The sequence below is a fragment of the Moschus berezovskii genome, chromosome 2 (assembly GCF_049115385.1).
Source record: "Moschus berezovskii isolate FMDL1 chromosome 2, NW_MosBer_1.0, whole genome shotgun sequence".
Lineage (NCBI taxonomy): Eukaryota > Metazoa > Chordata > Mammalia > Artiodactyla > Moschidae > Moschus > Moschus berezovskii.
In genome coordinates this window covers 93,375,494-93,380,837 of record NC_142461.1, presented here as the reverse complement: position 1 = coordinate 93,380,837, position 5,344 = coordinate 93,375,494, and the positions used below count along the sequence as shown (strand labels likewise).

Below are 5,344 nucleotides of genomic sequence, written 5' to 3'. Positions count from 1 at the left end.
AACATGAAAACCTATTCAAAGGGGTTATAACATTGGGTCCAGAGTATTTGACTCCTATTTTTGTATCTAACTACTAGTTAGAAGTAAGTATTTATATTGCATGTACATGGTATAGTTATTTTACTAGTAATTGCAGGTGACACTAAAGAAATAAGATAGTAACAGCAGGGAATTCTCTGGTGGTCCAGTGGTTCAGTTCAGTTCAGTTCAGTCGCTCAGTTGTGTCCAACTCTCCGCGACCCCATGAATCACAGCACGCCAGGCCTCCCTGTCCATCACCAACTCCTGGAGTTCACTCAAACTCATGTCCACAGAGTTGGTAATGCCACCAGTCCATTCTAAAGGAGATCAATCCTGGGTGTTCATTGGAAGGACTGATGCTAAAGCTGAAACTGCAATACTTTGGCCACCTCATGTGACGAGTTGACTCACTGGAAAAGACTCTGATGCTAGGAAAGGTTGGGGGCGGGAGGAGAAGGGGACGACAGAGAATGTAACTCTGCAATTTCACTGCCAGGGCCTGGTTTGATCCCAGGTGGGAAACTAAGATCCCTCATGGTGAAGTGCAGCCAAAAAAAAAAAAAAGAGTAACAGCTACCTGGGCTACCAGTGTCAAGCTAATTCAGCACTTTTCCTGGGTAATGCACTGTGCTTAGCCTCTGACATGTATCAGTATCTCATTTACAACAGTTCCATTCTACAGAGGAGAAAAATGAGGCTTGGAAACTTCAGTAACTTGAAATTAGTATCCAAACCACCAACTCATACCCAAAGCATACTCTTTATATAGTACTGCCTGCCTGCCTGATAGTGAGTGAGTGAAAGTCGCTCAGTCGTGTCCGACTCTTAGTGATCCATGGACTATATACAGTCCATGGAATTCTCCAGGCCAGAATATTGGAGTGGGAAACCATTCCTTTCTCCAGGGGATCTTCCTAACCCAGGGATTGAACCCAGGTCTTCCGCATTGCAGGGGGATTCTTTACCGGCTAAGCCACCAGGGAAACCCAAGAATACTGGACTGTATTGCAGGCAGATTCTTTACCAACTTAGCCTCCAGGGAAGCTCTGCCTGATAGTAAGGGATAGAATATTCATTTTCTTTTACTTTTTAAAAAACCTGTTGTCTATTATTTTACTTATTTTTATTCTTTTTTTTTTACAGCTTTGTTGAGATACAATTGACAATGTTGTGTGAGTTTAAAATGAACAAGGCATACAAAGTATTGATTTGTTACATTTGTATAGGATCAAATGATTACCATAGATAATACTTCCATCATGTCATATAATTATCGTTTTCTCTTTGTGGTGAGAGCATTTGAAATCTACCTTCTTAGCAACATTCCTTTACTCTAGATATTTCAATTCAAACTTCTTGAAAACCAGAATGATGTTATCTAATTCCTTTGTGGGCTTCCCCAATAGCTCAGTGGTAAAGAATCCAATACAGGAGACTCGGGTTCAATCCCTAGGTGAGAAGATCCCTTAGAGAAGAAATGGCAACCCACTCCAATATTCTTTTGTTTTTTTTTTTTTGCTGCTTGTTCAATAAGTTTTTCATTGTCTTTATCTGAAAAATCGTGATAGAAAATTGTGGTTTGGTTTAACTCTTGGCAGCCCATTCCCTAGCTCTAAGGAAGCTTGCCTCCTTCTGAGCTACCCAATCTTTCTTCTGGGAAAGTGGCATTTTGGGATGGTTCTACCTCTTCTTTTTAACTTTTTCTTAGGCTTCTTCTCATACACTGGATTCTCTTGTATTGCAGCATGATCTTTCTTATACATCTCCTCCATCACGTCTGGAGTTACAGTGGTTGTGTATGGAGAGAATGTTTCTTGTAAGCATCCTCATCTTCTTCAGTCGGGTAATGCATGTAATCTACAATATTCTGCCCCATAATGTGCTTTCAGTGTACCTTAGCACTGAATTCTTTGCTTTCTGAATCATAACCAGGGAACCGTTTGTACTGTGAGGGATGGACAAGCCTCCATTGACAGCCCCTTTAGGGCCTCAAAAACTTTATTCCTGGTAGTAGTTCTGGCAAGTCCTGCATCCAGGTAACAGGTGAAGGTACCAGGTTGACCATCAATGCTTTCCACATTGTATTTATCTCCAGTCACCTCGACTTGCCTTCATAAATTTTGTCCATACCAAACCTATTAATAAGCCTGCAGGCCAGCAGCAGGCTAGTACAATATGCTACAGCATGATTTGTCAGACCAACCTTCCCACCATGTTTTGGGGGTTTGTGAGCATAAACTGCACAAACTATCATGTCTCCTTCTATAAAGGCATAAGAAATCTGGCAAATGATATCTCTGTTCGTTACATGAATGATCATTCTGTATTTAGGTGTGTTGTACTTATTTTTATCTTGGATTACCAATCGTTTCCGAACATAGTAGTCAGTTTTGCCCTCTCGCTGTCTTCTGAATTTCACTTTGTATCTCTTGGAGTAGGCCTTGTTCTTGACAACAGTCCTCATCCTGCGGAACAGAACCCTGACTCCACGGCTTGCCACAGACCTGCAGGACCAGCACGGTTTCGGGGGCGGAAAAGCCCCACTCCAATATTCTTGCCTAGGAAATCCCATGGGCAGAAGAGCCTGGCAGGCTACAGTCTTTGGGATCACAAAGAATCAGACACGACTTAGCGACTAAACAACAGTAACAATTCCTTTGTATCGCTCGGTACCCTGCACAGCGCTGGGCATGGGTGGTACAAATGTTCCAACTTCCCCGAGCATGAACTGCAAACAGGATTACCAAAATCATGGCAACAGCAGCATAAACTTGGCGTGCTAGACCTTTTCTAAAAGAAAGAGCATGACATAAGAGGTATCAGGTGGTTTTATCGTAGTTTGCATACCCACTAAACTCTTGGTGCCTCCCGAGTTGTTTCTTTCTTTTGGGATTTTTCACCTGAACTTTGGTCTCAGTTCACTTCCTCTTGCCTTTAAGTTTGTGTGCTTGCTAAGTTGCTTCTGCCTTTAAGAGACAGCTCAATCTTCACCTCTTCTGTGGAGGGAACATTCCCTGACTTCTTGAGGTAGAAGGGACTGCTTTCTCTTTTGTGTTCTGCTACTCCTGGTATCACACGTCACAGCACACGTGGTACAGCATGTAACATTGATGTGTTTGTGTGGGGGTGGGGGTGAGGTGGTGCATTTACAGGGAAGCCTGGGAGAAGTTCATTGCCATCTGGTGGGGAGATAAATCTGTAACACAATATACGTCTCACATCACGGCTATGTAGATTTACATGACATGTTCAGATATATAAGTAGGTAGACAGGTAGGTAGATAGAAGGAAAAAGTTTTCCTTGACATTCATAGGATTCCTGGCTAGGTCTAAAAATAAAACTGATAAAGACAGATGAGCAAGAGATAAGCACAAATTTATTTAATGTAAGTTTTACATGACATAGAAGTCTTCAAAAGGAAATGAAGACTCATGGGAATTCCCTGGCCGTTCTGTAGTTAGGACTCTATACTTTCACTGCAGGGGACACAAGTTCCATCTCCAGTCTGGGAACTACGATTCTGCATGCTGTGTGGCGTGGCCAATTAAAAAAAAAAAAGAAATGAAGACCCACAGAAATAGTTAGGCCTGAGTATTTTTATGCTAGATTTGATGAAGAGAGGATAGTCATGGAAGAATAAAATAGGTTAGAGAATATGAGGTAATCAAAGTAAACTGGGGAAAACTTAGCAAAGCCGATTTGTTAGGATTCTTCTCTGGGTCCATTTGTCTTTGGAGAAAGAATGCTCCTTTCCTACAGGTATAGAGAGAGCACCTCTCACAGGAGGTTCTTACACGACTAAAGCGACTTAGCAGCAGCAGCAGCAGCAGTGGGGAGAAGGTCAGAGTAACTGTCTTAGAGCTTCTATTGTTTTCTCAAACTCCCTCCACTTAAAATAGTCAATATCCAAGGTTCCATATTTTGAGGAATCAAGTCCTGGACCCCATCATTAGTAAAGCATAGTTCAAACTGACCCACTAGAAATTTTTCGAGATTTAAACAGCTGTTTCTTGAAAAAAAAAAAAAAGAATTTAAAGGTCAAGTTAGTTTGATAAATTCAAGATTAAATAAAGTTAAATTTTTAAATGTATGCTTTAATTTTTCCCTGCAATATTTCTCAAAACTCGTAATGTGTGGATGTGCATTGTGAACCTCCCAAGTGTGAATCCAGTATGCAGCATTTCCTAATCATATGTGTCCATAGAATTCCTTCTTTTTTCATGCCCTGTAGAACACAATGTAGAGGCTGATTTCATGGTTGAGAATAGAGAAAGATATTAATGTCATCACGGATTCACTGCCTACATTTGGATCAGCATGTTTTCTCATCTGCAAGATGGGGATAATACTTATTTCATATTGCTGTTGGCAAATCAGAAAAGGTTTACAAAATGCTTAGGTGTTCTCAGTTCAGTTCAGTTCAGTCGCTCAGTCGTGTCCGACTCTTAGTGACCCCATGAACCACAGCACGCCAGGCCTCCCTGTCCATCACCAACTCCCGGAGTTCACTCAAACTCATGTCCATCGAGTCGGTGATGCCATCCAGCCACCTCATTCTCTGTCTTCCCCGTCTCCTCCTACCCCCAATCGCTCCCAGCATCAGAGTCTTTTCCAGTGAGTCAACTCGTTGCATGAGGTGGCCAAAGTATTGGAGTTTCAGCTTTAGCATAAGTCTTTCCAATGAACACCCAGGATTGATCTCCTCTAGAATGGACTGGTTGGATCTCCTTGCAGTCCAAGGGACTCTCAAGAGTCTTCTCCAGCACCACAGTTCAAAAGCATCAATTCTTTGGCGATCAGCTTTCTTCACAGTCCAACTCTCACATCCATACATGACCACGGGAAAAACCATAGCCTTGACTAGATGGACCTTGGTTGGCAAAGTAATGTCCCTGCTCTTTAATATGCTATCTAGGCTGGTCATAACTTTCCTTCCAAGGAGCAAGCGTCTTTTAATTTCATGGCTGCAATCAGCATCCGCAGTGATTTTGGAGCCCAAAAAAATAAAGTCTGACACGGTTTCCACTGTTTCCCCATCTATTTCCCAAGAAGTGATGGGACCAGATGCCATGATCTTCGTTTTCTGAATGTTGAGCTTCAAGCCAACCTTTTCACTCTCCTCTTTCACTTTCATCAAGAGGCTTTTGAGTTCCTCTTCACTTTCTGCCATAAGGGTGGTGTCATCTGCATATCTGAGGTTATTGATATTTCTCCCAGCAATCTTGATTCCAGCTTGTGCTTCTTCCAGCCCAGCGTTCCTTATGATGTACTCTGCATATAAGTTAAATAAGCAGGGTGACAATATACAACCTTGACGTACTC

At 42.0% G+C, this 5,344-nt stretch overlaps 1 pseudogene; it reads right to left on the bottom strand.

Moving 5' to 3' along the window:
• Positions 1-1,605: 1,605 nt before the first annotated feature.
• LOC129538522 (large ribosomal subunit protein uL18 pseudogene) lies at positions 1,606-2,500 on the bottom strand (annotated as a pseudogene).
• Between the last annotated feature and the right edge of the window lie 2,844 nt (positions 2,501-5,344).